Here is a 12,525-nt window from a genome sequence, read left to right on the forward strand (position 1 = left end):
GGGGCGTTCCTGAGTCCAGGAGATTGTCGCCACCTCGTGGTCCACCCGGTCGTGAGGAACTGGAGGAGTCACTGGATACCGCCTTGGAGAGAGGGTCATCACGGTCACCAGAACCGGCGCTACCGCCAGTGTTGAGGAGGTCGCAGAGACGGTGCGGCCCTCCGATACGACTGAACTTGTGAATATATGGACAGTTCGTATGGTTTTTTTTTGCCCCACCTGCCTTTGTTTTTAAAGGAGGGGTGAATGTGGTGAAACATAGATGGTTACCACTATGGGTACTGAACCATAGATGGTTAGCACTATGGATACTTGTACATATGTTACTGTTGTTACTGTTGGGGTTAGGGTTGGGGTGTTCTACCTGTTGGTATTGTTCTGTGGTACACTCCAGTTGGCTCCGTCTACCTGTAGGAGTATAAAGGTCACTGCACTGCCGAGTGACCCTTTAGTCTGGGATTGTATTGTTATGATGTGGAGATGCCGGCGTTGGACTGGGGTAAACACAGTAAGAAGTTTAACAACACCAGGTTAAAGCCCAACAGGTTTATTTGGTAGCAAAAGCCACACAAGCTTTCGGAGCTCTAAGCCCCTTCTTCAGGTGAGTGGGAATTCTGTTCACAAACAGAGCATATAAAGACACAAACTCAATTTACATGAATAATGGTTGGAATGCGAATACTTACAACTAATCAAGTCTTTAAGAAACAAAACAATGTGAGTGGAGAGAGCATCAAGACAGGCTAAAAAGATGTGTATTGTCTCCAGACAAGACAGCCAGTGAAACTCTGCAGGTCTAGGCAACTGTGGGGGTTACAAATAGTGTGACATGAACCCAATATCCCGGTTGAGGCCGTCCTCGTGTGTGCGGAACTTGGCTATCAGTCCAGACCATTGTCCGCAGCAAATGTGTAAGGACGGCCTAAACCGGGATGTTGGATTTATGTCACATTATCAGTAACCCCCACAGCTTGACTCCTGGACTTGCAGGCTGTCCTGTCTGGAGACAATACACATCTCTTTAACCTGTGCTTAATGCTCCATCCACCCACATTGTCTGTATCTTTAAGACCTGGCTGGTTGTAGGGATTCGCATTTTAATCAGTATTCTGTAACTTGATTTTGTGTCTTTGTGCCCTGTTTGAGAGCACATTTCCACTCCATCTGACGAAGGAGCAGCGCTCCGAAAGCTTATGGTATTTGCTACCAAATAAACCTGTTGGACTTTAACCTGGTGTTGTGAGACTTCTTACTGTGTTCACCCCAGTCCAACGCCGGCATCTCCACATCATTATCTGACAAAGCCATGATTGTAAAGTGCATCATACTAAAACCTAAGCTTTCGATATGTTTTATAAATAGAGGTGTATGGTACAGAAGTCAAGCCGTTATACTGAAACTATATAAAACAGTCCAACCACGCTGCGACTTGGTTTCCAATCCTGGGCATCTGAAGAATATGAGGGGGAAGGTTAACTGGGGGAGGGGGTGGAATAAGGGATCCAGAAATAGGTGAAGCAGCAGAGCCGATGCTCACTCTCTCTGGCCCTGTTAAAGTGCAAGGTATTCCCTTGCTGCTGAGGTGGATCACTGTGTCAGCAGCCTGCCTTTTAGGTTAAAGAGATAGATAAAGGACATATCCTCAGCTCAGCCACTTCCTGAACAATATCAGTACAAAATGATCTCCCTTATCTTAACTGCATATCGATGGAATCAGAGACCTTCAGCTCCCCACCTCATACACTCACATTACCATGTGATGCAGCCCATTACACGCTGAAAAATAAACAAGATCGTTGGATCCAGTGATCTTTTCCAAGTCATAACAATCGTTATGTAACTTTACTGATGATCAGGGAGTATTTACATAAACAGAGCGATGAAGTAGTGTGTGCCTTTGACCTTTGGAATTGAAAGTCCGTCCAAGGCTAGTGGAATTAAAGTTTTTCTGTTTTTTGATTCTCTTGTGCCTTATTTTTATTGCCCTGTTAACGAGGTTGTATAAATTCCGAGGAACGCTATCTAATCATATCAAATGTATTAATGAAAGAAAGAATATCCTTGTATTTATATAGAAGTTTTCATAGCTTCAGTACATACCAGAGTGCTTCACAGCAAATGAAGTACGATAATCGCTGTTGTAACACAGGCAAACATGATTACCAAATGTGTACACAGCACAGCCCAACAAATTGTTACATGATCAGTTTTAGTTATAGTGGGTGGAATCTTCTTGTTTTTCTGCAGTGGACGGGAGAAATGAGGTGGAATCTGCCAATAGTAGCTTCCTCCTCTGTATTTTTGGCCGTTTAGTCAAAAAAACGTTACGTAGCAGGTCCAGGCAGTGCCAGGGTACTGTCCAGGCATGATCCTCCATCTCCCCACCTCCCCCTCGCCTCTCACCTCCTCCACTGCCGGGGCTGTACTCAGCTGTGCATCTCCAGTGGGTCCTGCTCGCCAGGTACATGTCGCAGGGGACCTGTCGTGATTCACGTCAGCGTGTCCTCACACCAACGTTAATGGATAATTTAATGGGGGAAGGGGGAGGAAACTATCAAGCAGAAAAGTCTGCTAATGATATTTAAATATATTCACATGGGGATCCCAATGTTGACATTAGGATAGTTGTTCAGTCATTAGGCGGGAGGGAGGAGGGGACATTTGCAATGGGAAGTCCCACCAGTGTTTTGGGACTCTGTGGGATTGTCCACCCTCACTGCAGATCCTGCCCACTGGAAGCAGGAGCGCTTAACTCCCCCAGTTGTTTTTAAAATTCTGTACATGGGATGTCACTGGCCAGCATGTTTGCCCATCCCTACTTGCCATAGAGAGGGTGATGGTGAGCTGCCTTCACAGTGCTGTTAGATAGGGAGTCCTAGGACTTTGACCCAGAAATGGTGAAGGAATGGCAATATATTTCCAAATCAGGATGGTGAGTGGTTTGGATGAGAACTTCCAGGTGGTTATGTTCCCAGATATCTGCTGCCTTTGTCCTTCTAGATGGTAGCGCTCTTGGGTTTGGAAGGCGCTGTTTAAGGAACCTCGATGAGTTCCTGCAGTGTATCTTGTAGATGGTACACATGGCTGCTACTGTGCATTGGTGGTGCAGGGAGTGAATATTTAAGATGGTGAATAATCAAGCAAACTGTTTGTCCTGGGTGGTTTTAAGATTATTGAATGTTTTTGGAACTGCACTCATCTAGGCAAGTGGAGATTATTCTCTCACACTCCTGATTTGTTCCTTGTAGATCGTGGACAAGCTTTGGGGAGTCAGGAGGTGAGTTACTCACTGCTGGATCCCCAACCTCTGACCTGTTCTTGTAGCCACAGTGTTTATGTGGCTGATCCAGTTCAGTTTCTGGTCAATGGAAACCCCTAGGATGTTGACAGTGGTGGATTCAGCAATGGTAATGCCATTGAAATCAAGGGGCGATGGTTAGATTCTCTCTTGTTAGAGATGGTCATTGTCTGGCACTTGTATGGCGCGAATGTTACTAGCCACGTGTCAGCCCAAGCCTGGATATTGTCCAGGTCTTGCTGCATTTGGACACGGGCTGCTTCAATATTTGAGGAGTCGTGAATGGTGTTGAACGTTGTACAATCATCGGCGAACACCCCTACTTCTGACCTTGTGATGGAAGGAAGGTCGTTGATGAAGCAGCTGAAGATGGTTGGGCCTGGGACATGACCCTGAGGGACTCCTGTATTAATGTCCTGGAGCTGAGCTGATTGACCTCCAACCACAACAACCATCTTCCTTTGTGCCAGGTATGACTCCAACCAGCGGAGGGTTTGCTCCCGATTCCCATTGACTCCAGTTTTACTTGGGTTGCTTGTTGCCTTACTCGTTTAAAGGCTGCCCTGATGCCATGTTTGAACCAAGGCTCTAATGAGGTAAGGAGCTGAGTGACCCTGGCGAAACCCAAGCTGAGTGTCACTGAGCAGGTTATTGCTGAGTAAGTTCCACTTGGTGGCATTGTTGATGACCCCTTCCATCACTTTACTGATGATCAAGAGTAGACTGATTGGGCCGCAATTGGCCGCGTTGGATTTGTCCTGATTTCTGTGTACAGAACATACCTGGGGAATTTTCCACATTGCTGGGTAGATGCCAGTGTTGTAACTGTACTGGAACAGCTTAGTTAGGAGCATGGCAAATTCTGGAGCACAAGTCTTCAGTATTATTGCTGGAATATTATCAGGGCTCATCGCCTTTACAGTATCCAGTGCCTTCAGTCATTTCTTGATATCACTTAGAGTGAATTAAATTGCCTGGAGACTGACACTGTGATGTTGACGACCTCCGGAGGAGACCAAGATGGATCATCTACTCAGCATTTCTGACGGAAGATAGTTGTAAATGCTTCAGCCTTATCTGTTGCACAGATGTACTGGGCTCCCCCAGAGTTGACAATGGGAATACTTATAGAGTCTTCTCCGGTTATATATTTAATTGTCCAAAACCATTTCTGACTGGATTTTGCAGGACTGCAGAGGTTAGATTTGATCCATTTGTTGTGTATTCACTTAGCTCTGTCTATTCCTTGCTGCTTTTGCTGTTTGTCATGCAAGTAGTCCTGTGTTGTAGTTTCACCAGGTTGACACCTCAGGTTTTGTTATGTTTTGGTGCTGCTCCACATGCCCTCCTGCACTTTTTAGTGAACTAGGGTTGATCCCCTGGCTGGGTGGCAATCGTAGAGTGGAGAATATGCTGCGCCATGAGGTTGCAGTTGGTGGTTGAGTACAATTCTGCTGCTGTTGGCATCCCAAGGTGTATTATGGATGTTCAGTTTTGAGTTGCTTGATTTGTTTGAAATCTATGCCATTTAGCACAGTGGTAATGCCACAAACACAATAGGGGGCATTCTCAATGTGAAGATGGGATCTTGTCTCCACAAAGACTATGCGGTGGTCACTCTTACCGATACTATCATGGACAGATGCATCTGCGGCCGGCAGGTTGGTGAGGACGAGGTTGAGTATGTTTTTCCTCTTCTTGGTTCCCTCGCTACTTGCCACAACCTAATCTATGTCCTAAACGATTCAGGCAGCTCGGTCAGTAGTGGTGCTACCAATGGACATTGAAGTCCCCCACCCAGAGTACATTCTGTGCCCTTGCCATCTTCAGTGCTTCCTCCATGTGTTCAACATGGAGGAGTACTGATTCATCAGCTGAGGGGGGTTGGAACATGATAACCAGCAGGAGGTTTCCTTGCCCATGTTTGACCAGGTGCCATGAGAATTTGTGAGGTCCAGAGTTAATATAGAGAGCTCTCAGGATAACTCCTTCCTGACAGTATAACCACTGTTTTGCCACCCAGAACTGGTGATGGTAATGTCTGGGACATTATTTTTAAGGTATGATTCATGTTGCTTGACTAGTCTGTGAGACAGCTCTCCCTATTTTGGCACAAGCCTACAGATGTTAGTAAGGAGGACTTCACAGAGTTGACGGTGCTGGATTTTCCTTTGTCATTTCCAGGGCCAGATGGTCCATCTGGTTTCATTCCTGTTATACATTTGTCCCTTCTGGCTCACCGTAGAGGCCTGCTATAATAATATATGCAAGGAAGTGATGTAATGTGTTGTAGAGTGGGAAATAGAGAAGCAGCAGATATGAAAGAGAACACACCACAATTAAGTTTTGTTCGTTTATTGAGCGTTCCTGAGTGTCATTCTCCAAATACACAACAATTCCTCATTGTACAATTGAGTGGTTTGCTCTGTTATTTAAGAGTCAACCACTTTGCTGTGGGGCTGGAGTCATGTGTAGTCTGAAAGGGTGAATTTGGCCTCAGTTGAACATCTTATCTGACAGACAGTAGTGCAAACAGAACTGTTAGTGAACATCACCGTTAAAGATCAAACTGAAGAGTGAGGTATGGTGGCCTGACAGCACTGCTGTCTCACAGCACCAGGGACCTGGGTTCAATTCCTGCCTTGGGTGACTGTGTGGTTGTTTGCATGTTCTCCCCGTGTCTGCGTGGTTTCCTTCGGGTGCTCTGGTTCCATCCCACAGTTCAAAGATGTGCAGGTTAAGTGGCTTGGCCATGCTATATTCTCCCTTAGCGTCGGGGGGGATTAGCAGGGTAAATATGTGGGGTTACGGGGATAGGGCTTGGGTGGGATTATTGTTGATGCAGGCTCGATGGGCCAAAAGGCCTCCTGCACTGTAGTGATTCTATGAAGTAATTCTTAAATTTAACATCCGTTGGTTTATTTCTGCTTAAAATTGAAAGCCTCTTTTATATGGTTTTAAACTTGCTTAACTATATTGTTAGTTTCAGTAAGACTGTCAGTTTATTGCTGAATTCAGAGGTGTTTTTATGTTGACTGCCATGCTCGGAGCTTTGCTTGGAGAGTGTCCAACTCATTTCACTGCAAGAAGTTTGTGATCAGCAGTAGATTGATACCCCATTGTGCTGGGATTTGATCCAGACCTAAAACTCCACAAAATCAATAATCCTACAGAAAGGGTTAATCATATGAGAAAGATGGGTTGGTGTTTCAACTCAGGCCCTACAGGTTTCAGGTTTCCAATTGCTCTTTTAATCCTTACTTATCCAAGTCAAAATATTGTGGATGATGGTGAATGAAATAAAAACAGAAACTAGAAAGCTGGAAATACTCAGCAGGTCTGGCGGCAACTGTGGAGACAGAAATAACCTTCCAGGTCGATGACCTTTCATCAAAACACGTAGACTTTAGGGCGGAGCAGTACCAGGGAAAGGAGGCAGCAGAGGAAAGGACAAAGAGGAAGGTCGAAGGTAGGACTCTGAAACTCACGCAGTCCTTGCCCTTTCCAGCTCTGTTGCTAAGTGCTGTGTCTGAGTTGATTGACTGCGAGGCTTAGTGTGTTGCTGCTTGTTGTGCTATTTGACCTGTTTGTTGTTACACAGTCACGTCCCTCAGTGCTGTTGGCTGTGGTCCCAGTTTCTGCTCTGCACTCCACCCTGCACTGTACAGCCGTGCACTGTCGGATGGGTGAATGGGTGAATCATCGCTTCCATCCAGTCAGTGAGCCCAACACAGCCTGCCACCTCTCCCCTCCTCAAAATGGAGGGTAATCTGACCTGCCAACATGCTGTCGCAAGTACGGACTTCTGCTTCGAGCTTCCAGGGGCCAGGATGCTGGTATTGAAACTTCACTACCAGTGCCAATGTTTATTTATAGCATCTCATTAATGATTGTTAAGATGCACTTGGGTGAGAGATTCCTGCCAGCTGCACAGACCCAAAGAGACCATGCCAACTGCGCTCCTAAATACAAACAGCTGGCCCCGCACTAAATCGGTAGCAATATTTGCAATTTATTGAGATGTGACCTCAAGACATGACCTCAAGTACTTTACAGCCAATGAAGTTTTTTTTTGAGTTGTTCTGGTCATACAGAAAACAGGGTGGCCAATTTGTGTCTAACACGACAGCACAAACAGCATTGTGACAATGAGTTAGTGATGCCCATTGAGAGATGAATACTGGCCAGGAGATCGGAGAAATTTACCCTGTGCTTTGAAAATAGTGGATTTCTAACCTGCCAATCGTCCCACCATTTTAACAAGGCCAAAGTTCTTGGAACGATATACATCCAGCTGCAACGGCAGTAGGTTCAACATCTCCTCTGACAGACAGCACTGCCACCTGTGCAGCACTCCTTCAGTACTGCACTGAATTCATATCATAACCCACAAACATGGACTTTACGATGAGGTGAAGTGCTCTTGTTCCATCGCCTAATTGGTTCTTCACTCTGGCGGTCCGTCACACTACAGTTGTGCCCCACTATAATCATACTGAGAGTCGGAGTAATGCATCCTCATTCCTTCCAGGACCCAAGCAGATACAAGGTTACTCACTCATAAACTTTAAACCTGCATCAAAAAAGATGATTGTTACTTTTTGTATGTTTCTCCATTTCCACCAGGCGGCATGGTGGTACAGTGGTTAGCACTGCTGCCTCACAGCGCCAGGGACCCGGGTTCAATTCCCGGCTTGGGTGACCGTCTGTACAGAGTCTGCATCTTCTCCCCGTCTGCCTGGGTTTCCTTTGGGTGCTCCGGTTTCTTCCCACACTCCAAAGATGTGCAGGTTAGGTGGATTGGCCATGCTAAATTGCCCCTTAGTGTCAAGGGGATGAGCGAGGGTAAATGCATGGGGTTATGGGGATAGGGCCTGGGTGGGATTGTGGTTGGTGCAGACTCGATGGGCCAAATGGCCTCCTTTTGCACTGTAGAATTCTATGATTTTCAGCATCTCAGAATTATTCACTCAAGTGTACCTTCTCCAGCCTAACCTTTAGGTAATTTGTAGACAACTGAATGTGTTTCTCACTGTCTTTAAGCAATACACTTCCAACATGATGTAGAAATGCCTCTATGAACAGCAAGAATTCCACACAGAAATTTAGATTAATTCCTGGATTAAATATCCATCCTGAGAATGCAACAAAGTAGTGGTTATGTCTGCTGTGTAAAATACAATGTAAACTAAACTGAACATAAGGTTCCTTCCTGAATATTAATTGTTAGATGATAGTTTGATTCTGACCACTCAGAGAGTCACACTGCCCAGTCTAAATCTCTGATGAATTGTTTACATTGAACAGGGCAGGCTAAGAAATAATTTGCAAAAATGACCTGGACAAACACCATTTAATTACTCAAATCACAAACTCAGAAAGAGCTATGATGTAGCAATCAGAAAGAGCTGGCAATGATACATAGATTCAAATAAAACCCACAGATTGTTCAAATTAAATGACTTGTCCCTTCCGTTGGATAATCAGTCCGACACAACATCTATATTCTAGGGCCAACAGACTTGGCCAGTTTTTGTCAGTGAATCTTGTTTTTAGGAACATGTGCAAAGAACAAATCCAAAACCTTGTTACATTGTTGGCACTTTTATCATAAACTCACTCTTCTAAGACTGCTTATTGATTCCTGCCTCAGCTCACTTGCTACAGAAACCCTCATCCATGCCTTTGTCACCTCTAGACTTGACTATGGCAATATACTCCCTGGGCAGTCTCTCATCTTCCATTCCCTGTAAATGTAAGGCCATACAAATCACCACTGCCCATATTGCACGCAGTCCCATTCACTGTGCTTCCAGTTAAACAATGCCTCAGTTTTAACATTCTCATCCTTGTTTTCAAATCCCTCCATGGATTTATCCCTCCATGTTTTGAATTTTCTGAACTTTGGCCTTGTTAAAATGGTGGGATGATTGGCAGGTTAGAAACCCAGTCCCAAAATGGGCTCTGCCAAAGCTATTTAACTGAGCCATAGCATTAATTATTCATTATTCAGGTTATTCATGAAGGCACGCCTTCTCAACCTTGCCCCTCGCCTGAGGTGTGGTGATCCTCAGGTTAAATCACCATTAGTCAGCTTCCCCACTCAAAGGAGAGAGCAGCCTATGGTCATCTGGGACTATGATGACTTTACCCTTACCTAGAATTAACATCCCACCTCCAGGTTCTCCAACTAATTTGGGAGGTTTTCTCAGCCTTTTGGCTAAGATCAAGTGTAGTTATGCGGATGCTGCACTTGGTTGAGGCCATTGGGTTGCATTTAAGCTTCATTTTCATATGAAGCAATTTTTAAAAGCGGCATCTCTTTTCATAAATGACCTGGATGAGGAAGCGGAGGGATGGGTTGGTAAGTTTGCCGACGACACGAAGGTTGGTGGGGTTGTGGATAGTCTGGAGGGATGTCAGAAGTTACAGAGGGACATAGATAGGATGCAAGACTGGGCGAAGAAGTGGCAGATGGACTTCAACCCAGATAAATGCGTAGTGGTCCATTTTGGCAGGTCGAATGGTATGAAGGAGTACAATATAAAGGGAAAGACTCTTAGTACGGTAGAGGATCAGAAGGACCTTGGGGTCCGGGTCCATAGGACTCTAAAATCGGCCCCGCAGGTGGAGGAGGTGGTTAAGAAGGCGTATGGTGTGCTGGCCTTTATCAATCGAGGGATTGAGTTTAGGAGTCCGGGGATAATGATGCAGCTATATAAGACCCTCGTCAGACCCCACTTGGAGTATTGTGCTCAGTTCTGGTCGTCTCATTACAGGAAGGATGTGGAAAAGATTGAAAGGGTGCAGAGGAGATTTGCAAGGATGTTGCCTGGATTGAGTGGCATGCCTTATGAGGATAGGCTGAGGGAGCTCGGTCTTTTCTCCTTGGAGAGACGTAGGATGAGAGGAGACCTAATAGAGGTATATAAGATGTTGAGAGGCATAGATCGGGTGGACTCTCAGAGGCTTTTTCCCAGGGTGGAAATGGCTGCTACGAGAGGACACAGGTTTAAGGTGCTAGGGGGTAGGTACAGGGGAAATGTTAGGGGGAAGTTTTTCACACAGAGGGTGGTGGGCGAGTGGAATCGGTTGCCGTCAGTGGTGGTGGAGGCAAACTCAATAGGGTCTTTTAAGAGACTCCTGGATGAGTACATGGGACTTAATAGGATGGAGGGTTATAGGTAGGCCTAAAAGGTAGGGATATGTTCGGCACAACTTGTGGGGCTGAAGGGCCTGTTTTGTGCTGTAGTTTTCTATGTTTCTATGTCGGCCTTTTGGCTAAGATGCAAATGAGATCAAGCCTTGGAGGTGGAGACGTCCGCCTACTCCAATCAGCTTGGCTCATGTAGATCAGGCCCAGGACAGGGTAAATGGTCGCTTGATCTGTCTTGTCAGCTTGGATTGGAAATGTCTCAACTTGTTGAGACTCTGAATTGGACTTGATTTGATTGAATTGGAAAAGTACAAAAAAAAACTAATTTGGGAGGTTGGGGTAGTGTGACATGTTGGATCTGTCAATGGAAGGATTGCTAATTAGAGGGATCATGGTATGGTTCTGAATAGCTCAACTGGATATGGATATTTGAGGCTGCAGCAACTACAGAAATGATAAGGAGACCTGAGAAGGCTGCTCCCCAGGTCTCTCCCTCTTACCTGGAGTTCCCGCTGTGTGTTCTGAGGACTGCAGTGAGATCAGCTCTTTCAAGGACAGGGGGGAGAGGAGAATCTCTTTAACCAAATAGGCATGGATGGGAATGGTCAAGCCAGTCACAACAGCAATGTGCTCCCTCCAACCCGGAGACAGTGCACCAACAAAATCCAGGGGAGTAGGAAAGGTGACTAGCGTAGTAATGCAGTCAGGTGCCAAGCCCAAACTCTGTCTTCCCAGCATTCTCCTGCACAGCACACGTCAGAGTAACACACCTTACAGCTCCACCCTTGCCCCTTTCTCCAGGAATCTCATATCGAGACAATCAGCAGTCATTCACACCCCCATCCTCTTGCTCTCTCACATCAGTGCCTCATTGTTACCCTCCACAAATACCCTTCCCTGCTACTTGCAGAAGTCATCAGTAACACTCAAACTCACTGCTTTCTCTCCTTGGGATGGGCAGTAAGGGAGTGGCAAGGTTGCCTATTCAGTTACGGGCACCTAGATGTGCCCATGCTCTCCACTGGGAAATGGGTTTTAACATAAGAACATAAGAACTAGGAGCAGGAGTAGGCCATCTGGCCCCTTGAGCCTGCTCCGCCATTCTGTAAGATCATGGCTGATCTTTTTGTGGACTCAGCTCCACTTACCCGCCCACTCATCATAACCTTTCATTCCTTTACTGTTCAAAAATCTATCTTTGCCTTAAAAACATTCAATGAGGTAGCCTCAACTGCTTCATTGGGCAGGGAATTCCACAGATTCACAACCTTTTGGGTGAAGAAGTTCCTCCTCAATTCAGTCCTAAATCTGCTCCCCCTTATTTTGAGGCTATGCCCCCTAGTTCTAGTTTCACCTGCCAGTGGAAACAACCTCCCTGCCTCTATCTTATCTATTCCCTTCATAATTTTATATGTTTCTATAAGATCCCCCTCTCATTCTTCTGAATTCCAATGTTCTAGGAAGCTACAGATGTCAGCAATGGCCTGCTGAAAACCTGCTGAGGGACAGACATGGTGAGGGAGCTGATCCTCTGCCTGTCAATCCAGAAATGGAGGCTCTTGCTTCCTTCAGCTAGATCTGGGTGTCTACCCCATCGACCCTGTTAAGGGTGTGTAGCTGAGGAGAAAGCAGCTGCTTCTCTTACTCTTCATCAGAGGTGGAAGGTGGAATGGCATAAACTGCCCCCATGCCATGGTGAAGGCTGGCAGCAGAGAAACGCAGCTGAAGATGGGTGAAGTGCAAGACAGCTGAATTTACTTTTAAGAAATTTTCCACACTGTCAGGTAGATGCCAGTGTTGTAACTGTACTGCAACAGCTTGACTAGGAACATCACTAGTTCTGGAGCACAAGACTTCAATACTATTGCTGGAATATTGTCAGGGCTCAAAGTCATTGCAGTACCCAGCACCTTCAGCCATTTCTTGATTTAATGTGGAGTGAATCAAATTGGCTAGAGACTGACATCTGTGCTGCTGGGGACCACTAGAGGAGGCTGAGATGGATTATCCACTTGGCACTTCTGGCTGAAGATTGCTGCGAAAGCTTCAGCCTTATCTTTTACACTGATGT

This window comes from Mustelus asterias, chromosome 13 (genome assembly GCF_964213995.1).
Source record: "Mustelus asterias chromosome 13, sMusAst1.hap1.1, whole genome shotgun sequence".
Classification (NCBI taxonomy): Eukaryota; Metazoa; Chordata; class Chondrichthyes; order Carcharhiniformes; family Triakidae; genus Mustelus; species Mustelus asterias.